Source organism: Hyla sarda, unplaced genomic scaffold, assembly GCF_029499605.1.
Source record: "Hyla sarda isolate aHylSar1 unplaced genomic scaffold, aHylSar1.hap1 scaffold_551, whole genome shotgun sequence".
NCBI lineage: Eukaryota > Metazoa > Chordata > Amphibia > Anura > Hylidae > Hyla > Hyla sarda.
In genome coordinates, this window is record NW_026610563.1 from 180,900 (window position 1) to 203,895 (window position 22,996).

The following is a 22,996-nucleotide window of genomic DNA, read 5'->3' on the forward strand; positions in this document are numbered from 1 at the left end:
GAAGTCCTGTGCCTGGACGCTCCAACAGCGGCCAGACACAAGCAGAAGCAGAAGCAGCAGAAGCAGCAGCAGCACCACCTTTTGTTTTTTGGCTGCAGCAGCAGCAAGGCCCACAGGGCTGGCTAGCTGGCTAGCCAGCAAGCAGGTAGCAATGAAAGTAGGAATCTTTCTTTTTAACCCTGTAAGGGGGTGGTGCACTGTACCCGAAGATACTGTCATATCGGGTCAATGCATAGGGCGACAGAAGCAAGCTTCGAAATCGGCCCCCGTTCTCAAAAATCCATTTAATATATGGTCCCCAGATAGGGGACGTATCAGATATTAAACTGATAAGAACAGATACTACACTTGATCTTAGCCAAAAGGCCGAGAAGCGATAACCGTGAAAGGGGCGGGCCCAACAAGGTGCCCTTCATGGGCACTATCACTGCTTGCTGTCAGGGAGGCTGCCAGACAATTTTCCATGCACACTCTGGGCTGGGGGGCAGTCAACCACCAGTACACACAGCAGAACCTAAACCCATACCATTATTGCTAAGCAGCAAGACAGGGGCCCATTGCACTCCCACGGGGCCTTTTTAAATGCAATCCATAACCCGGATTTGCCAGGAACCCTTCTTACTCCTCCTACTTGCATGTGACACTGGGCTTAGGATCTGCATAGGAAACACACACACAAGCACACACCTACCTTTGTTGCCTGCAGATGCCTCCTTGGCTGTCCCCAAACGGTATCAAACCAACACCCACGGGAAGCTGTAAGCATAGAGGACATGCCTGCACCCCATTGGACTTACCTGTGTGGGTTAAACCCGGGTTATTTGACAACCTATGGCGGTGATGGTTCTGCTCAGGCAGAGCAGTGCTGATGCTCCTCATAAAGCTGTCGCTGCTGTGAAGGTTCTAGGTGACATCACAAATCCCTATGGTTACATACACAACAAAGCTGGGTTGTTGTTGTTTACACTCTGCAAGGCCTGTGGAAGTGAGTGACATCATAGCACTGTAGTTCTGAGGGTTCTAGATGGATGCAACAATCTCCTGTTGCTTCTATGAAGGCCATAATAGACGACATCACCAAACAGCTCCATAGTCACATACACAGCAAAGGAGAGATGTTGTTTACACCTAGTGATGTCAGTGGTATTGAGTGACATCACAGCACAGTGCTAAGGCTCCTGGGCCTGGACACAGCAGCGGCTGCAATATCTCAACGGAGAATACGTTTATATATATGTGTGTGTGTGCGCGTATATATATATATATATATATATATATATATATATATATATATATATATTTCTCCGCCGAAATCACTTTTAAACCCATTTCCACCTTTTTTTCCCTTCTCTTCCTCTTACTTTTTTTTCAAGTTTTTTTACGTTTTTCTCCTTTTCGCCTCTTTTCTGGGCGTATTATTCTTCTTTTTCTTCTTTTTTTTCCTCTAATGCATACCCCATCAGTGCAGCAATGCTTATTCAATACCGCCAGCAGATGGAGACACTGGGGGATAATTTTCTAAGGATTTATACTGATTTTTCCTGTCTGAATTTGTCGCACAGAAAGTTGCAGGCCAAATATGTGTGACATTTCTGCGACTTTAGCTTCTAGAGCATTTTTACAACATTATACATAGGTGCTGAATACATAAAAAGCGACTGTTCAGCGACAGACAAGTCGCATCGGCTGAAAGTAGGCCAGAATGTCAGTCCATGTTGGAGCAGGTTTAGATACAGTCTAAAGTATAGATCTCAAAGTCTGTGCACAGAATTTAGCAAGGGCCTCGCACCTTCTGATGCATCAGGTAGGTGCACAATAGCATAGCCTAACCCTCTGTACTTTGGTCTATATTGATGCGGGACATAGACAGCCAGCTGATGACCAATCCATTAGTGCAATGGATGGCTGGAAGCATTTGTCTTTGCCTTTGCAATACCACAGAAGCAATGCATGGTCAATGTACAGCAATGACACACCTGTGTGAACAGCCAGGAGACCCCCCCCCCCCCCCCCCCCCATGTTATGTTACATAGTTACATAGTTAGTACGGTCGAAAAAAGACATATGTCCATCAAGTTCAACCAGGGAATTAAGGGGTAGGGGTGTGGCGCGATATTGGGGAAGGGATGAGATTTTATATTTCTTCATAAGCATTAATCTTATTTTGTCAATTAGGAACATTCAGCACCCACCCGCTATCAAGGCAGCTGCCTATCATGTCATGCCCTACCTGCACAGGTGTGCTGGCTACTCAAATGATCCAATTAAGGAGGCCATTTAGTCAGCAGCAGCAGAAGTCCTGTGCCTGGACGCTCCAACAGCGGCCAGACACAAGCAGAAGCAGAAGCAGCAGAAGCAGCAGCAGCACCACCTTTTGTTTTTTGGCTGCAGCAGCAGCAAGGCCCACAGGGCTGGCTAGCTGGCTAGCCAGCAAGCAGGTAGCAATGAAAGTAGGAATCTTTCTTTTTAACCCTGTAAGGGGGTGGTGCACTGTACCCGAAGATACTGCCATATCGGGTCAATGCATAGGGCGACGGAAGCAAGCTTCGAAATCGGCCCCCGTTCTCAAAAATCCATTTAATATATGGTCCCCAGATAGGGGACGTATCAGATATTAAACTGATAAGAACAGATACTACACTTGATCTTAGCCAAAAGGCCGAGAAGCGATAACCGTGAAAGGGGCGGGCCCAACAAGGTGCCCTTCATGGGCACTATCACTGCTTGCTGTCAGGGAGGCTGCCAGACAATTTTCCATGCACACTCTGGGCTGGGGGGCAGTCAACCACCAGTACACACAGCAGAACCTAAACCCATACCATTATTGCTAAGCAGCAAGACAGGGGCCCATTGCACTCCCACGGGGCCTTTTTAAATGCAATCCATAACCCGGATTTGCCAGGAACCCTTCTTACTCCTCCTACTTGCATGTGACACTGGGCTTAGGATCTGCATAGGAAACACACACACAAGCACACACCTACCTTTGTTGCCTGCAGATGCCTCCTTGGCTGTCCCCAAACGGTATCAAACCAACACCCACGGGAAGCTGTAAGCATAGAGGACATGCCTGCACCCCATTGGACTTACCTGTGTGGGTTAAACCCGGGTTATTTGACAACCTATGGCGGTGATGGTTCTGCTCAGGCAGAGCAGTGCTGATGCTCCTCATAAAGCTGTCGCTGCTGTGAAGGTTCTAGGTGACATCACAAATCCCTATGGTTACATACACAACAAAGCTGGGTTGTTGTTGTTTACACTCTGCAAGGCCTGTGGAAGTGAGTGACATCATAGCACTGTAGTTCTGAGGGTTCTAGATGGATGCAACAATCTCCTGTTGCTTCTATGAAGGCCATAATAGACGACATCACCAAACAGCTCCATAGTCACATACACAGCAAAGGAGAGATGTTGTTTACACCTAGTGATGTCAGTGGTATTGAGTGACATCACAGCACAGTGCTAAGGCTCCTGGGCCTGGACACAGCAGCGGCTGCAATATCTCAACGGAGAATACGTTTATATATATGTGTGTGTGTGCGCGTATATATATATATATATATATATATATATATATATATATATATTTCTCCGCCGAAATCACTTTTAAACCCATTTCCACCTTTTTTTCCCTTCTCTTCCTCTTACTTTTTTTTCACATTTTTTTAAGTTTTTCTCCTTTTCGCCTCTTTTCTGGGCGTATTATTCTTCTTTTTCTTCTTTTTTTTCGTCTAATGCATACCCCATCAGTGCAGCAATGCTTATTCAATACCGCCAGCAGATGGAGACACTGGGGGATAATTTTCTAAGGATTTATACTGATTTTTCCTGTCTGAATTTGTCGCACAGAAAGTTGCAGGCCAAATATGTGTGACATTTCTGCGACTTTAGCTTCTAGAGCATTTTTACAACATTATACATAGGTGCTGAATACATAAAAAGCGACTGTTCAGCGACAGACAAGTCGCATCGGCTGAAAGTAGGCCAGAATGTCAGTCCATGTTGGAGCAGGTTTAGATACAGTCTAAAGTATAGATCTCAAAGTCTGTGCACAGAATTTAGCAAGGGCCTCGCACCTTCTGATGCATCAGGTAGGTGCACAATAGCATAGCCTAACCCTCTGTACTTTGGTCTATATTGATGCGGGACATAGACAGCCAGCTGATGACCAATCCATTAGTGCAATGGATGGCTGGAAGCATTTGTCTTTGCCTTTGCAATACCACAGAAGCAATGCATGGTCAATGTACAGCAATGACACACCTGTGTGAACAGCCAGGAGACCCCCCCCCCCCCCCCATGTAATGTTACATAGTTACATAGTTAGTACGGTCGAAAAAAGACATATGTCCATCAAGTTCAACCAGGGAATTAAGGGGTAGGGGTGTGGCGCGATATTGGGGAAGGGATGAGATTTTATATTTCTTCATAAGCATTAATCTTATTTTGTCAATTAGGAACATTCAGCACCCACCCGCTATCAAGGCAGCTGCCTATCATGTCATGCCCTACCTGCACAGGTGTGCTGGCTACTCAAATGATCCAATTAAGGAGGCCATTTAGTCAGCAGCAGCAGAAGTCCTGTGCCTGGACGCTCCAACAGCGGCCAGACACAAGCAGAAGCAGAAGCAGCAGAAGCAGCAGCAGCACCACCTTTTGTTTTTTGGCTGCAGCAGCAGCAAGGCCCACAGGGCTGGCTAGCTGGCTAGCCAGCAAGCAGGTAGCAATGAAAGTAGGAATCTTTCTTTTTAACCCTGTAAGGGGGTGGTGCACTGTACCCGAAGATACTGCCATATCGGGTCAATGCATAGGGCGACGGAAGCAAGCTTCGAAATCGGCCCCCGTTCTCAAAAATCCATTTAATATATGGTCCCCAGATAGGGGACGTATCAGATATTAAACTGATAAGAACAGATACTACACTTGATCTTAGCCAAAAGGCCGAGAAGCGATAACCGTGAAAGGGGCGGGCCCAACAAGGTGCCCTTCATGGGCACTATCACTGCTTGCTGTCAGGGAGGCTGCCAGACAATTTTCCATGCACACTCTGGGCTGGGGGGCAGTCAACCACCAGTACACACAGCAGAACCTAAACCCATACCATTATTGCTAAGCAGCAAGACAGGGGCCCATTGCACTCCCACGGGGCCTTTTTAAATGCAATCCATAACCCGGATTTGCCAGGAACCCTTCTTACTCCTCCTACTTGCATGTGACACTGGGCTTAGGATCTGCATAGGAAACACACACACAAGCACACACCTACCTTTGTTGCCTGCAGATGCCTCCTTGGCTGTCCCCAAACGGTATCAAACCAACACCCACGGGAAGCTGTAAGCATAGAGGACATGCCTGCACCCCATTGGACTTACCTGTGTGGGTTAAACCCGGGTTATTTGACAACCTATGGCGGTGATGGTTCTGCTCAGGCAGAGCAGTGCTGATGCTCCTCATAAAGCTGTCGCTGCTGTGAAGGTTCTAGGTGACATCACAAATCCCTATGGTTACATACACAACAAAGCTGGGTTGTTGTTGTTTACACTCTGCAAGGCCTGTGGAAGTGAGTGACATCATAGCACTGTAGTTCTGAGGGTTCTAGATGGATGCAACAATCTCCTGTTGCTTCTATGAAGGCCATAATAGACGACATCACCAAACAGCTCCATAGTCACATACACAGCAAAGGAGAGATGTTGTTTACACCTAGTGATGTCACTGGTTTTGAGTGACATCACAGCACAGTGCTAAGGCTCCTGGGCCTGGACACAGCAGCGGCTGCAATATCTCAACGGAGAATACGTTTATATATATGTGTGTGTGTGCGCGTATATATATATATATATATATATATATATATATATATATATATATATATTTCTCCGCCGAAATCACTTTTAAACCCATTTCCACCTTTTTTTCCCTTCTCTTCCTCTTACTTTTTTTTCCCGTTTTTTTACATTTTTCTCCTTTTCGCCTCTTTTCTGGGCGTATTATTCTTCTTTTTCTTCTTTTTTTTCGTCTAATGCATACCCCATCAGTGCAGCAATGCTTATTCAATACCGCCAGCAGATGGAGACACTGGGGGATAATTTTCTAAGGATTTATACTGATTTTTCCTGTCTGAATTTGTCGCACAGAAAGTTGCAGGCCAAATATGTGTGACATTTCTGCGACTTTAGCTTCTAGAGCATTTTTACAACATTATACATAGGTGCTGAATACATAAAAAGCGACTGTTCAGCGACAGACAAGTCGCATCGGCTGAAAGTAGGCCAGAATGTCAGTCCATGTTGGAGCAGGTTTAGATACAGTCTAAAGTATAGATCTCAAAGTCTGTGCACAGAATTTAGCAAGGGCCTCGCACCTTCTGATGCATCAGGTAGGTGCACAATAGCATAGCCTAACCCTCTGTACTTTGGTCTATATTGATGCGGGACATAGACAGCCAGCTGATGACCAATCCATTAGTGCAATGGATGGCTGGAAGCATTTGTCTTTGCCTTTGCAATACCACAGAAGCAATGCATGGTCAATGTACAGCAATGACACACCTGTGTGAACAGCCAGGAGACCCCCCCCCCCCCCATGTTATGTTACATAGTTACATAGTTAGTACGGTCGAAAAAAGACATATGTCCATCAAGTTCAACCAGGGAATTAAGGGGTAGGGGTGTGGCGCGATATTGGGGAAGGGATGAGATTTTATATTTCTTCATAAGCATTAATCTTATTTTGTCAATTAGGAACATTCAGCACCCACCCGCTATCAAGGCAGCTGCCTATCATGTCATGCCCTACCTGCACAGGTGTGCTGGCTACTCAAATGATCCAATTAAGGAGGCCATTTAGTCAGCAGCAGCAGAAGTCCTGTGCCTGGACGCTCCAACAGCGGCCAGACACAAGCAGAAGCAGAAGCAGCAGAAGCAGCAGCAGCACCACCTTTTGTTTTTTGGCTGCAGCAGCAGCAAGGCCCACAGGGCTGGCTAGCTGGCTAGCCAGCAAGCAGGTAGCAATGAAAGTAGGAATCTTTCTTTTTAACCCTGTAAGGGGGTGGTGCACTGTACCCGAAGATACTGCCATATCGGGTCAATGCATAGGGCGACGGAAGCAAGCTTCGAAATCGGCCCCCGTTCTCAAAAATGCATTTAATATATGGTCCCCAGATAGGGGACGTATCAGATATTAAACTGATAAGAACAGATACTACACTTGATCTTAGCCAAAAGGCCGAGAAGCGATAACCGTGAAAGGGGCGGGCCCAACAAGGTGCCCTTCATGGGCACTATCACTGCTTGCTGTCAGGGAGGCTGCCAGACAATTTTCCATGCACACTCTGGGCTGGGGGGCAGTCAACCACCAGTACACACAGCAGAACCTAAACCCATACCATTATTGCTAAGCAGCAAGACAGGGGCCCATTGCACTCCCACGGGGCCTTTTTAAATGCAATCCATAACCCGGATTTGCCAGGAACCCTTCTTACTCCTCCTACTTGCATGTGACACTGGGCTTAGGATCTGCATAGGAAACACACACACAAGCACACACCTACCTTTGTTGCCTGCAGATGCCTCCTTGGCTGTCCCCAAACGGTATCAAACCAACACCCACGGGAAGCTGTAAGCATAGAGGACATGCCTGCACCCCATTGGACTTACCTGTGTGGGTTAAACCCGGGTTATTTGACAACCTATGGCGGTGATGGTTCTGCTCAGGCAGAGCAGTGCTGATGCTCCTCATAAAGCTGTCGCTGCTGTGAAGGTTCTAGGTGACATCACAAATCCCTATGGTTACATACACAACAAAGCTGGGTTGTTGTTGTTTACACTCTGCAAGGCCTGTGGAAGTGAGTGACATCATAGCACTGTAGTTCTGAGGGTTCTAGATGGATGCAACAATCTCCTGTTGCTTCTATGAAGGCCATAATAGACGACATCACCAAACAGCTCCATAGTCACATACACAGCAAAGGAGAGATGTTGTTTACACCTAGTGATGTCAGTGGTATTGAGTGACATCACAGCACAGTGCTAAGGCTCCTGGGCCTGGACACAGCAGCGGCTGCAATATCTCAACGGAGAATACGTTTATATATATGTGTGTGTGTGCGCGTATATATATATATATATATATATATATATATATATATATTTCTCCGCCGAAATCACTTTTAAACCCATTTCCACCTTTTTTTCCCTTCTCTTCCTCTTACTTTTTTTTCACGTTTTTTTACGTTTTTCTCCTTTTCGCCTCTTTTCTGGGCGTATTATTCTTCTTTTTCTTCTTTTTTTTCGTCTAATGCATACCCCATCAGTGCAGCAATGCTTATTCAATACCGCCAGCAGATGGAGACACTGGGGGATAATTTTCTAAGGATGTATACTGATTTTTCCTGTCTGAATTTGTCGCACAGAAAGTTGCAGGCCAAATATGTGTGACATTTCTGCGACTTTAGCTTCTAGAGCATTTTTACAACATTATACATAGGTGCTGAATACATAAAAAGCGACTGTTCAGCGACAGACAAGTCGCATCGGCTGAAAGTAGGCCAGAATGTCAGTCCATGTTGGAGCAGGTTTAGATACAGTCTAAAGTATAGATCTCAAAGTCTGTGCACAGAATTTAGCAAGGGCCTCGCACCTTCTGATGCATCAGGTAGGTGCACAATAGCATAGCCTAACCCTCTGTACTTTGGTCTATATTGATGCGGGACATAGACAGCCAGCTGATGACCAATCCATTAGTGCAATGGATGGCTGGAAGCATTTGTCTTTGCCTTTGCAATACCACAGAAGCAATGCATGGTCAATGTACAGCAATGACACACCTGTGTGAACAGCCAGGAGACCCCCCCCCCCCCCCCCATGTTATGTTACATAGTTACATAGTTAGTACGGTCGAAAAAAGACATATGTCCATCAAGTTCAAACAGGGAATTAAGGGGTAGGGGTGTGGCGCGATATTGGGGAAGGGATGAGATTTTATATTTCTTCATAAGCATTAATCTTATTTTGTCAATTAGGAACATTCAGCACCCACCCGCTATCAAGGCAGCTGCCTATCATGTCATGCCCTACCTGCACAGGTGTGCTGGCTACTCAAATGATCCAATTAAGGAGGCCATTTAGTCAGCAGCAGCAGAAGTCCTGTGCCTGGACGCTCCAACAGCGGCCAGACACAAGCAGAAGCAGAAGCAGCAGAAGCAGCAGAAGCAGCACCACCTTTTGTTTTTTGGCTGCAGCAGCAGCAAGGCCCACAGGGCTGGCTAGCTGGCTACCCAGCAAGCAGGTAGCAATGAAAGTAGGAATCTTTCTTTTTAACCCTGTAAGGGGGTGGTGCACTGTACCCGAAGATACTGCCATATCGGGTCAATGCATAGGGCGACGGAAGCAAGCTTCGAAATCGGCCCCCGTTCTCAAAAATCCATTTAATATATGGTCCCCAGATAGGGGACGTATCAGATATTAAACTGATAAGAACAGATACTACACTTGATCTTAGCCAAAAGGCCGAGAAGCGATAACCGTGAAAGGGGCGGGCCCAACAAGGTGCCCTTCATGGGCACTATCACTGCTTGCTGTCAGGGAGGCTGCCAGACAATTTTCCATGCACACTCTGGGCTGGGGGGCAGTCAACCACCAGTACACACAGCAGAACCTAAACCCATACCATTATTGCTAAGCAGCAAGACAGGGGCCCATTGCACTCCCACGGGGCCTTTTTAAATGCAATCCATAACCCGGATTTGCCAGGAACCCTTCTTACTCCTCCTACTTGCATGTGACACTGGGCTTAGGATCTGCATAGGAAACACACACACAAGCACACACCTACCTTTGTTGCCTGCAGATGCCTCCTTGGCTGTCCCCAAACGGTATCAAACCAACACCCACGGGAAGCTGTAAGCATAGAGGACATGCCTGCACCCCATTGGACTTACCTGTGTGGGTTAAACCCGGGTTATTTGACAACCTATGGCGGTGATGGTTCTGCTCAGGCAGAGCAGTGCTGATGCTCCTCATAAAGCTGTCGCTGCTGTGAAGGTTCTAGGTGACATCACAAATCCCTATGGTTACATACACAACAAAGCTGGGTTGTTGTTGTTTACACTCTGCAAGGCCTGTGGAAGTGAGTGACATCATAGCACTGTAGTTCTGAGGGTTCTAGATGGATGCAACAATCTCCTGTTGCTTCTATGAAGGCCATAATAGACGACATCACCAAACAGCTCCATAGTCACATACACAGCAAAGGAGAGATGTTGTTTACACCTAGTGATGTCAGTGGTATTGAGTGACATCACAGCACAGTGCTAAGGCTCCTGGGCCTGGACACAGCAGCGGCTGCAATATCTCAACGGAGAATACGTTTATATATATGTGTGTGTGTGCGCGTATATATATATATATATATATATATATATATATATATATATATATATATTTCTCCGCCTAAATCACTTTTAAACCCATTTCCACCTTTTTTTCCCTTCTCTTCCTCTTACTTTTTTTTCACGTTTTTTTACGTTTTTCTCCTTTTCGCCTCTTTTCTGGGCGTATTATTCTTCTTTTTCTTCTTTTTTTTCGTCTAATGCATACCCCATCAGTGCAGCAATGCTTATTCAATACCGCCAGCAGATGGAGACACTGGGGGATAATTTTCTAAGGATTTATACTGATTTTTCCTGTCTGAATTTGTCGCACAGAAAGTTGCAGGCCAAATATGTGTGACATTTCTGCGACTTTAGCTTCTAGAGCATTTTTACAACATTATACATAGGTGCTGAATACATAAAAAGCGACTGTTCAGCGACAGACAAGTCGCATCGGCTGAAAGTAGGCCAGAATGTCAGTCCATGTTGGAGCAGGTTTAGATACAGTCTAAAGTATAGATCTCAAAGTCTGTGCACAGAATTTAGCAAGGGCCTCGCACCTTCTGATGCATCAGGTAGGTGCACAATAGCATAGCCTAACCCTCTGTACTTTGGTCTATATTGATGCGGGACATAGACAGCCAGCTGATGACCAATCCATTAGTGCAATGGATGGCTGGAAGCATTTGTCTTTGCCTTTGCAATACCACAGAAGCAATGCATGGTCAATGTACAGCAATGACACACCTGTGTGAACAGCCAGGAGACACCCCCCCCCCCCCCCCCATGTTATGTTACATAGTTACATAGTTAGTACGGTCGAAAAAAGACATATGTCCATCAAGTTCAACCAGGGAATTAAGGGGTAGGGGTGTGGCGCGATATTGGGGAAGGGATGAGATTTTATATTTCTTCATAAGCATTAATCTTATTTTGTCAATTAGGAACATTCAGCACCCACCCGCTATCAAGGCAGCTGCCTATCATGTCATGCCCTACCTGCACAGGTGTGCTGGCTACTCAAATGATCCAATTAAGGAGGCCATTTAGTCAGCAGCAGCAGAAGTCCTGTGCCTGGACGCTCCAACAGCGGCCAGACACAAGCAGAAGCAGAAGCAGCAGAAGCAGCAGCAGCACCACCTTTTGTTTTTTGGCTGCAGCAGCAGCAAGGCCCACAGGGCTGGCTAGCTGGCTAGCCAGCAAGCAGGTAGCAATGAAAGTAGGAATCTTTCTTTTTAACCCTGTAAGGGGGTGGTGCACTGTACCCGAAGATACTGCCATATCGGGTCAATGCATAGGGCGACGGAAGCAAGCTTCGAAATCGGCCCCCGTTCTCAAAAATCCATTTAATATATGGTCCCCAGATAGGGGACGTATCAGATATTAAACTGATAAGAACAGATACTACACTTGATCTTAGCCAAAAGGCCGAGAAGCGATAACCGTGAAAGGGGCGGGCCCAACAAGGTGCCCTTCATGGGCACTATCACTGCTTGCTGTCAGGGAGGCTGCCAGACAATTTTCCATGCACACTCTGGGCTGGGGGGCAGTCAACCACCAGTACACACAGCAGAACCTAAACCCATACCATTATTGCTAAGCAGCAAGACAGGGGCCCATTGCACTCCCACGGGGCCTTTTTAAATGCAATCCATAACCCGGATTTGCCAGGAACCCTTCTTACTCCTCCTACTTGCATGTGACACTGGGCTTAGGATCTGCATAGGAAACACACACACACAAGCACACACCTACCTTTGTTGCCTGCAGATGCCTCCTTGGCTGTCCCCAAACGGTATCAAACCAACACCCACGGGAAGCTGTAAGCATAGAGGACATGCCTGCACCCCATTGGACTTACCTGTGTGGGTTAAACCCGGGTTATTTGACAACCTATGGCGGTGATGGTTCTGCTCAGGCAGAGCAGTGCTGATGCTCCTCATAAAGCTGTCGCTGCTGTGAAGGTTCTAGGTGACATCACAAATCCCTATGGTTACATACACAACAAAGCTGGGTTGTTGTTGTTTACACTCTGCAAGGCCTGTGGAAGTGAGTGACATCATAGCACTGTAGTTCTGAGGGTTCTAGATGGATGCAACAATCTCCTGTTGCTTCTATGAAGGCCATAATAGACGACATCACCAAACAGCTCCATAGTCACATACACAGCAAAGGAGAGATGTTGTTTACACCTAGTGATGTCAGTGGTATTGAGTGACATCACAGCACAGTGCTAAGGCTCCTGGGCCTGGACACAGCAGCGGCTGCAATATCTCAACGGAGAATACGTTTATATATATGTGTGTGTGTGCGCGTATATATATATATATATATATATATATATATATATATATATATTTCTCCGCCGAAATCACTTTTAAACCCATTTCCACCTTTTTTTCCCTTCTCTTCCTCTTACTTTTTTTTCACGTTTTTTTACGTTTTTCTCCTTTTCGCCTCTTTTCTGGGCGTATTATTCTTCTTTTTCTTCTTTTTTTTCGTCTAATGCATACCCCATCAGTGCAGCAATGCTTATTCAATACCGCCAGCAGATGGAGACACTGGGGGATAATTTTCTAAGGATTTATACTGATTTTTCCTGTCTGAATTTGTCGCACAGAAAGTTGCAGGCCAAATATGTGTGACATTTCTGCGACTTTAGCTTCTAGAGCATTTTTACAACATTATACATAGGTGCTGAATACATAAAAAGCGACTGTTCAGCGACAGACAAGTCGCATCGGCTGAAAGTAGGCCAGAATGTCAGTCCATGTTGGAGCAGGTTTAGATACAGTCTAAAGTATAGATCTCAAAGTCTGTGCACAGAATTTAGCAAGGGCCTCGCACCTTCTGATGCATCAGGTAGGTGCACAATAGCATAGCCTAACCCTCTGTACTTTGGTCTATATTGATGCGGGACATAGACAGCCAGCTGATGACCAATCCATTAGTGCAATGGATGGCTGGAAGCATTTGTCTTTGCCTTTGCAATACCACAGAAGCAATGCAATGCATGGTCAATGTACAGCAATGACACACCTGTGTGAACAGCCAGGAGACCCCCCCCCATGTTATGTTACATAGTTACATAGTTAGTACGGTCGAAAAAAGACATATGTCCATCAAGTTCAACCAGGGAATTAAGGGGTAGGGGTGTGGCGCGATATTGGGGAAGGGATGAGATTTTATATTTCTTCATAAGCATTAATCTTATTTTGTCAATTAGGAACATTCAGCACCCACCCGCTATCAAGGCAGCTGCCTATCATGTCATGCCCTACCTGCACAGGTGTGCTGGCTACTAAAATGATCCAATTAAGGAGGCCATTTAGTCAGCAGCAGCAGAAGTCCTGTGCCTGGACGCTCCAACAGCGGCCAGACACAAGCAGAAGCAGAAGCAGCAGAAGCAGCAGCAGCACCACCTTTTGTTTTTTGGCTGCAGCAGCAGCAAGGCCCACAGGGCTGGCTAGCTGGCTAGCCAGCAAGCAGGTAGCAATGAAAGTAGGAATCTTTCTTTTTAACCCTGTAAGGGGGTGGTGCACTGTACCCGAAGATACTGCCATATCGGGTCAATGCATAGGGCGACGGAAGCAAGCTTCGAAATCGGCCCCCGTTCTCAAAAATCCATTTAATATATGGTCCCCAGATAGGGGACGTATCAGATATTAAACTGATAAGAACAGATACTACACTTGATCTTAGCCAAAAGGCCGAGAAGCGATAACCGTGAAAGGGGCGGGCCCAACAAGGTGCCCTTCATGGGCACTATCACTGCCTGCTGTCAGGGAGGCTGCCAGACAATTTTCCATGCACACTCTGGGCTGGGGGGCAGTCAACCACCAGTACACACAGCAGAACCTAAACCCATACCATTATTGCTAAGCAGCAAGACAGGGGCCCATTGCACTCCCACGGGGCCTTTTTAAATGCAATCCATAACCCGGATTTGCCAGGAACCCTTCTTACTCCTCCTACTTGCATGTGACACTGGGCTTAGGATCTGCATAGGAAACACACACACAAGCACACACCTACCTTTGTTGCCTGCAGATGCCTCCTTGGCTGTCCCCAAACGGTATCAAACCAACACCCACGGGAAGCTGTAAGCATAGAGGACATGCCTGCACCCCATTGGACTTACCTGTGTGGGTTAAACCCGGGTTATTTGACAACCTATGGCGGTGATGGTTCTGCTCAGGCAGAGCAGTGCTGATGCTCCTCATAAAGCTGTCGCTGCTGTGAAGGTTCTAGGTGACATCACAAATCCCTATGGTTACATACACAACAAAGCTGGGTTGTTGTTGTTTACACTCTGCAAGGCCTGTGGAAGTGAGTGACATCATAGCACTGTAGTTCTGAGGGTTCTAGATGGATGCAACAATCTCCTGTTGCTTCTATGAAGGCCATAATAGACGACATCACCAAACAGCTCCATAGTCACATACACAGCAAGGAGAGATGTTGTTTACACCTAGTGATGTCAGTGGTATTGAGTGACATCACAGCACAGTGCTAAGGCTCCTGGGCCTGGACACAGCAGCGGCTGCAATATCTCAACGGAGAATAAGTTTATATATATGTGTGTGTGTGCGCGTATATATATATATATATATATATATATATATATATTTCTCCGCCGAAATCACTTTTAAACCCATTTCCACCTTTTTTTCCCTTCTCTTCCTCTTACTTTTTTTTCACGTTTTTTTAAGTTTTTCTCCTTTTCGCCTCTTTTCTGGGCGTATTATTCTTCTTTTTCTTCTTTTTTTTCGTCTAATGCATACCCCATCAGTGCAGCAATGCTTATTCAATACCGCCAGCAGATGGAGACACTGGGGGATAATTTTCTAAGGATTTATACTGATTTTTCCTGTCTGAATTTGTCGCACAGAAAGTTGCAGGCCAAATATGTGTGACATTTCTGCGACTTTAGCTTCTAGAGCATTTTTACAACATTATACATAGGTGCTGAATACATAAAAAGCGACTGTTCAGCGACAGACAAGTCGCATCGGCTGAAAGTAGGCCAGAATGTCAGTCCATGTTGGAGCAGGTTTAGATACAGTCTAAAGTATAGATCTCAAAGTCTGTGCACAGAATTTAGCAAGGGCCTCGCACCTTCTGATGCATCAGGTAGGTGCACAATAGCATAGCCTAACCCTCTGTACTTTGGTCTATATTGATGCGGGACATAGACAGCCAGCTGATGACCAATCCATTAGTGCAATGGATGGCTGGAAGCATTTGTCTTTGCCTTTGCAATACCACAGAAGCAATGCATGGTCAATGTACAGCAATGACACACCTGTGTGAACAGCCAGGAGACCCCCCCCCCCATGTTATGTTACATAGTTACATAGTTAGTACGGTCGAAAAAAGACATATGTCCATCAAGTTCAACCAGGGAATTAAGGGGTAGGGGTGTGGCGCGATATTGGGGAAGGGATGAGATTTTATATTTCTTCATAAGCATTAATCTTATTTTGTCAATTAGGAACATTCAGCACCCACCCGCTATCAAGGCAGCTGCCTATCATGTCATGCCCTACCTGCACAGGTGTGCTGGCTACTCAAATGATCCAATTAAGGAGGCCATTTAGTCAGCAGCAGCAGAAGTCCTGTGCCTGGACGCTCCAACAGCGGCCAGACACAAGCAGAAGCAGAAGCAGCAGAAGCAGCAGCAGCACCACCTTTTGTTTTTTGGCTGCAGCAGCAGCAAGGCCCACAGGGCTGGCTAGCTGGCTAGCCAGCAAGCAGGTAGCAATGAAAGTAGGAATCTTTCTTTTTAACCCTGTAAGGGGGTGGTGCACTGTACCCGAAGATACTGCCATATCGGGTCAATGCATAGGGCGACGGAAGCAAGCTTCGAAATCGGCCCCCGTTCTCAAAAATCCATTTAATATATGGTCCCCAGATAGGGGACGTATCAGATATTAAACTGATAAGAACAGATTTTTTTTTTTTTTTTTTTTTTAAACCCTCAGATAAGGGATGAAAGTACTCAAAACAATACTTTCAAAACTGGCATTACAAACTTTCTGTAACACACAACCCTCTCATCATCGGGAACTTTATTTATAATCAAAAACAGACAAAATTACAAGTACATGAAAAACATCAAGATAAATCAACAGAATGAATCCATTTTTTCGTTTTCCAAATACCCTCCGCATCAATCCCACCCCTCCTAGCATCCCACAAATAACACAAATAAAGCTTTCCTAACACCATCCTCACACTATTATTTACACTTATTTCCTTTCTCAAAAACAAATAAACATTCCGAACATCCCATAAGACTTCTTTAATACACGACAACAATAACCACAACACTCTTTCATTCTGACCACCACTCACACATAATCCAAACATCATCATTTCATAATACAAAAATTCCACACCTGTTAATTCCTTGCACAAAGGCCCAAGTTTTCTCACAACCTCACGAGCATACTTACAATTCCAAAAAAGATGAATAACACTTTCAAAACCATTACAATTCTCCCTAGGACACACATCACATCTCACCAAACCCCTTGCTTTCTGAAACTCTCTCACTGGCAACACCCCATGCAAACTTTGCCATACAATCTCCTTTTGCTTATTAGACATACCATCCATCCTCACTTTCTTCCAAACTTTTTCCACATCCGCTCCTCTCACAGAATTAATATTACATACAACCTCTTTACTCTCAATCATTTTCATCACCAAACGTTTATTCTTCAAAACACTCACCTCTTCTTCTATCAACTCAAATTTCTCCAAAAACCTCACAACCCACTCATACCATTTAGGAACCTCAAAAGCAATAGGCCTATTCAAATCCCTCTCACACCACTTCAACCTGACAAAAAATCTACCAGCCAGAAATCTTGTCATACAGGACACCTTTCTATCACTCCCAATAATAGCTAAAATAAAAACTAAAATATTCACTCCAAAGTACACCTCCAAATTTGGAAAACTCATACCACCCTTCTTCCAATTTTTCACCACTATTTCTCTCCTCAACCTCTCAACTTTAGAACCCCAAAAAAAGACAAACAGAACCCTGTTCAAGCTCCTCAAACCCATATAATGGGGAGGAAAAATCATAGCAACATACAGAAAAATTGGTAACACAACACTTTTAATAACTACAATCTTCCCAATGAAGGAAAGACTTCTCAAACTCCAATAATTTAGACGCAACTCCACCTTCTTTTTCGCCTCCTCCCAACTCTCTTTCCCATCCAAATCGTCACTAAACTTAATCCCCAACACTTTAATAGACCCCTCCACAACATTCACCCCAACATCTCTACTTAATCTACTCTCACCAAAACACTTACATTCACTCTTTAACCAATTAACCTTAAAAGCAGATGCACCACAAAAAATAGACACTAAAAGTTTCACCCTCCTCACAGCGGACTCAGAATCACACAGGACACATACATCATCCATATAAGCATTAACTTTAAACTCCCTTCCATCACTACCAGGAATGCGTACACCTCTCACTATCTTATCCCTCCTAATCATACATACCAGAGGCTCAATAGCACATATAAATGCCACTGGTGATAAAGGACACCCCTGCCTAACCCCTGAGAACACATTCACTCTTCTCCCCACACATCCATTAACAAGCATCCTACTATATATTTTATCATACAAACTCCTAACTCTCCACACAAAGTCACTCGGAAAACCCATACGCAACAACACCCTGAACAAGAAACTATGAGACAGCCTATCATACGCTTTTTCAAAATCTAATGACAACAAACACACATCTTGCTTCCTACTCTTACAATCCCACAAACAATCTCTCAACAAACACAAACTCTCCTGTATACGACGTCCAGGCACAGCACAAAACTGATCATCACCCACCACGCTTTCAACAACATCTCTCATCCGATTGGCAATAATTTTCGCATAGATCTTATAATCACAATTAAGTAATGTAATTGGACGCCAATTCTTTAAACTTTTTAAATCCCCTTTTTTCGGAATCAGCACAACCACACCCCCACGCATACTCTCCGCAACCTCCATATTCTCCCACATAAACTGACACACTTCAACTACATCCTTCCCCACCACATTCCATAACAACCGATAAAATTCCACAGGCAAACCATCCTCACCTGGAGTCTTATTTGCTGACATTTTCTGCACTACATCCCAAACTTCCTCACTTGATATACCACGCATAACAAAAGCCTGCTCAGCCTCTCCAAGTTTCCTTTCCAACACACTCAATACCTCATTCTCCAAATTCTCATCCCTCCACTTCTCTCCATACAATTCTTCATAAAAAACTGCAACTTCCTCACTCACACCATCACCAGACACAACACTACCATCCTCTTTCACAATCACATCAATAACCGGCTTTTTTGAAAAAACTTTTTTGAAAAAATAACGTGAACATTTTTCATCATGTTCCCTCTTATCTAATTTAGCTCTATACATAATACTCCTCCCTTTCTCCAACACAAACTCATTAATGTCCCTTTTAACACTCACAATTTCATTCTGAACATCCACACCACAGTCTCTCAATCTATACAAAAAGGATAGACGGGCATTTAACTTAACATATTGTTCCCTCTTAATAGCAGCAATTTTATAACCAAAAGACCTAAAAAAGGATTTTGTTTTCTTTTTAACCCATTCCCACCACAAAATAATGTTATCAAACTCACTTTTCCTTTCACGCCATTTTTTATATATGCATTCATACTGGTCTCTCACATCCACACTATCTAAATGTTTAATATTCATCTTCCACAAACCTCTCCCATACACAGCATTCTGACCCACATCAATCTCACACAGCAAAGACTCATGGTCCGAATAACAAACAGACCTCTGTCTGTAACTTAATGCATTAACATTCTCAGACAAAAAACAATAATCTAACTTAGAGTGAACATTCCCCCTATCTGCATGATAAGTGCATAAATTAGGACTAACTTTGCATAAATCCTGAATATCTTTAAACCTAAAATCTGAAACTAACTCAAATAATTTTCTTCCTGATATATCAAATGCTTTCTTACATAAGTCCACATTCATATCTCCAACTAAAATAATAGGTATTTTACCTTGAACATAAAATTTTAATTTCTCAAACAAATTTTTTCTTTCATTTTTGCATGCAGAAGCATACACATTTATAACACGAAACATAATACCTTTATAACATAAATTAACAGAAATACACCTACCAGGCTCAATAACTAAATAACTTTCAACAGAAATTTCAGGTGTTTTTTAAAGCCGAGGAACGTGCTTTCGATTCACCCAAAGTGCAAGAAAAAGTGATTTAATTTCAGGTGATTTAATTAAAACACCCACACCATCATTCTTATTCACTGAACTCCCAGACCACACACACCGACCATACACCCATTCATCCTGACTTACTGCGAACTCAATACCACATTCCTGCAAACAGAAAATTGAAGCATTCTCTTGTGCTAAAAAACTTAAAATAGCAGCTCTCCTAGCCTTATTTTTAAATACTCTCACATTTTGAGAACAAATAATAATGCTCATAACTATATACAAACACAAAGCAGGTATAACATAACCATTAGAAAATAGGTGATTCACTACCTGATATCATTTGCATATCAAGTCCCGGCAAACCTATTGAGAACACATAGTAAAACACAAAGCAGGTATAACAAAGTCATTAGAAAACAGGTGCTTCACCACCTGATAACATTTCATATCAAGTCCCGGCATATCTATTCACCACTTTCAGCAGTCTCCATAATGTCCGTTTCCAGCACTTCAAATGTGTTCCTGGTTTCTGGCGCCAAATTCGTACTCTCCTCACCACGTCTTTTTTTGGCGGACTTCCCACCATGCACCAGCTTGAAGCCATCATTATTTTCATCCTGGACATTATGTTTCCCACCACCCTCCCTGTTACACAAACTAGTCTCTCCAGAGGACTGAAACTCCTCTATGTTAGCAGGATCAGAGGGATGAACAGATTCAGCTGTGTGAACAGGGCTCTGCACTCCCTCAATCACCTCCTCCAGCTTCCTAAAGGCATCAGCCACAGCAACTTGTACATCCACAGGTTTCTGAGGAATAACTTTCAGTTTTTGAGGGGCCAACTTCCTCACAATTTCCGCCCCTCTTGCAGCACTTGCATAGCTTGGTCTTTTTGTACCAGGACAGTCTTTATAAACATGCCCTTCCTCACGGCACAGGTCACATTTTTTTGTGTTGGGGCAACTCCCCGCATGGTGACCAGTACCATTACAGTTCCGGCACACCTGTCCCTTAAGGCAGCTCTCTTTCACGTGGCCAAAAGAAAAACAATTGCGGCAATAATAAGGCTGTCCAGCATAGGATAAATATCCCCTATGTCCAGCAACTGAAAAACTAGCTGGGGGATGTTTAAAGCCACCAACACAACTGGGATCCACTTTCAGTTTCACAACAAATTTATATTTGCAATTAAAGATTCCCAGTACATTGGTCTGTTTTTCACCTCCACGCACAGAGTCACAATATTGGCGCAGAAAACTTTCAATTATAGCCACATCCGTGAAAGGGTTATAAACATGCACAAGGACAGTTTTTTCTTGAAACCCAAACAAAGGAGTAATCTTCACTCCCTCCATCATGGGGTCCTTGCTGAAATTTCTCAAACGTTCATAAACATCAAGGCACCTACCTTCCTGCTCAAAGGTGACCTCATAAGAACCCTTGCGAGGAGCCTCATTAACGCTGAATATTTCTGACTTGTCCACTCCAAGCTTCAGCATGATGATGTCCCGAACCAGGTAAACAACATTGTTCTTCACAGCACTTCCGGGATCCACCTCCAAACGAATGGTATTCTTCAGACCAGCCATCTCTCCAGGCAGAACTGTCGGCACGAAACCACAGAAAGAGAATCCCTTCCAGCAAACTGGGTAAACCCAGAGATCGCACCCTCAGGCGAGACCAAGGCAACTGCACTTGATCTTAGCCAAAAGGCCGAGAAGCGATAACCGTGAAAGGGGCGGGCCCAACAAGGTGCCCTTCATGGGCACTATCACTGCTTGCTGTCAGGGAGGCTGCCAGACAATTTTCCATGCACACTCTGGGCTGGGGGGCAGTCAACCACCAGTACACACAGCAGAACCTAAACCCATACCATTATTGCTAAGCAGCAAGACAGGGGCTCATTGCACTCCCACGGGGCCTTTTTAAATGCAATCCATAACCCGGATTTGCCAGGAACCCTTCTTACTCCTCCTACTTGCATGTGACACTGGGCTTAGGATCTGCATAGGAAACACACACACAAGCACACACCTACCTTTGTTGCCTGCAGATGCCTCCTTGGCTGTCCCCAAACGGTATCAAACCAACACCCACGGGAAGCTGTAAGCATAGAGGACATGCCTGCACCCCATTGGACTTACCTGTGTGGGTTAAACCCGGGTTATTTGACAACCTATGGCGGTGATGGTTCTGCTCAGGCAGAGCAGTGCTGATGCTCCTCATAAAGCTGTCGCTGCTGTGAAGGTTCTAGTTGACATCACAAATCCCTATGGTTACATACACAACAAAGCTGGGTTGTTGTTGTTTACACTCTGCAAGGCCTGTGGAAGTGAGTGACATCATAGCACTGTAGTTCTGAGGGTTCTAGATGGATGCAACAATCTCCTGTTGCTTCTATGAAGGCCATAATAGACGACATCACCAAACAGCTCCATAGTCACATACACAGCAAAGGAGAGATGTTGTTTACACCTAGTGATGTCAGTGGTATTGAGTGACATCACAGCACAGTGCTAAGGCTCCTGGGCCTGGACACAGCAGCGGCTGCAATATCTCAACGGAGAATACGTTTATATATATGTGTGTGTGTGCGCGTATATATATATATATATATATATATATATATATATATATATATATTTCTCCGCCAAAATCACTTTTAAACCCATTTCCACCTTTTTTTCCCTTCTCTTCCTCTTACTTTTTTTTCACGTTTTTTTTACGTTTTTCTCCTTTTCGCCTCTTTTCTGGGCGTATTATTCTTCTTTTTCTTCTTTTTTTTCGTCTAATGCATACCCCATCAGTGCAGCAATGCTTATTCAATACCGCCAGCAGATGGAGACACTGGGGGATAATTTTCTAAGGATTTATACTGATTTTTCCTGTCTGAATTTGTCGCACAGAAAGTTGCAGGCCAAATATGTGTGACATTTCTGCGACTTTAGCTTCTAGAGCATTTTTACAACATTATACATAGGTGCTGAATACATAAAAAGCGACTGTTCAGCGACAGACAAGTCGCATCGGCTGAAAGTAGGCCAGAATGTCAGTCCATGTTGGAGCAGGTTTAGATACAGTCTAAAGTATAGATCTCAAATTCTGTGCACAGAATTTAGCAAGGGCCTCGCACCTTCTGATGCATCAGGTAGGTGCACAATAGCATAGCCTAACCCTCTGTACTTTGGTCTATATTGATGCGGGACATAGACAGCCAGCTGATGACCAATCCATTAGTGCAATGGATGGCTGGAAGCATTTGTCTTTGCCTTTGCAATACCACAGAAGCAATGCATGGTCAATGTACAGCAATGACACACCTGTGTGAACAGCCAGGAG

The 22,996-nt window shown here is 44.5% G+C and overlaps 8 non-coding genes across 8 annotated transcripts; all 8 read right to left on the reverse strand.

Annotated features, from left to right (window-relative positions):
- Nucleotides 1-187: 187 nt before the first annotated feature.
- Nucleotides 188-378, reverse strand: LOC130339689 (U2 spliceosomal RNA). The gene has a single exon (XR_008879998.1). It is a non-coding gene; the product is annotated as a U2 spliceosomal RNA (small nuclear RNA).
- Nucleotides 379-2,480: 2,102 nt separating this feature from the next.
- LOC130339760 (U2 spliceosomal RNA) lies at nucleotides 2,481-2,671 on the reverse strand. The gene has a single exon (XR_008880052.1). It is a non-coding gene; the product is annotated as a U2 spliceosomal RNA (small nuclear RNA).
- Nucleotides 2,672-4,762: 2,091 nt separating this feature from the next.
- Nucleotides 4,763-4,953, reverse strand: LOC130339761 (U2 spliceosomal RNA). The gene has a single exon (XR_008880053.1). It is a non-coding gene; the product is annotated as a U2 spliceosomal RNA (small nuclear RNA).
- A 2,095-nt stretch (nucleotides 4,954-7,048) lies between these two features.
- LOC130339691 (U2 spliceosomal RNA) lies at nucleotides 7,049-7,239 on the reverse strand. Its single transcript, XR_008879999.1, has one exon. It is a non-coding gene; the product is annotated as a U2 spliceosomal RNA (small nuclear RNA).
- A 2,091-nt stretch (nucleotides 7,240-9,330) lies between these two features.
- On the reverse strand, nucleotides 9,331-9,521 carry LOC130339762 (U2 spliceosomal RNA). The gene has a single exon (XR_008880054.1). It is a non-coding gene; the product is annotated as a U2 spliceosomal RNA (small nuclear RNA).
- Nucleotides 9,522-11,621: 2,100 nt separating this feature from the next.
- On the reverse strand, nucleotides 11,622-11,812 carry LOC130339764 (U2 spliceosomal RNA). Its single transcript, XR_008880056.1, has one exon. It is a non-coding gene; the product is annotated as a U2 spliceosomal RNA (small nuclear RNA).
- Nucleotides 11,813-13,903: 2,091 nt separating this feature from the next.
- Nucleotides 13,904-14,094, reverse strand: LOC130339765 (U2 spliceosomal RNA). The gene has a single exon (XR_008880057.1). It is a non-coding gene; the product is annotated as a U2 spliceosomal RNA (small nuclear RNA).
- Nucleotides 14,095-16,171: 2,077 nt separating this feature from the next.
- On the reverse strand, nucleotides 16,172-16,365 carry LOC130339703 (U2 spliceosomal RNA). The gene has a single exon (XR_008880009.1). It is a non-coding gene; the product is annotated as a U2 spliceosomal RNA (small nuclear RNA).
- Nucleotides 16,366-22,996: the final 6,631 nt, after the last annotated feature.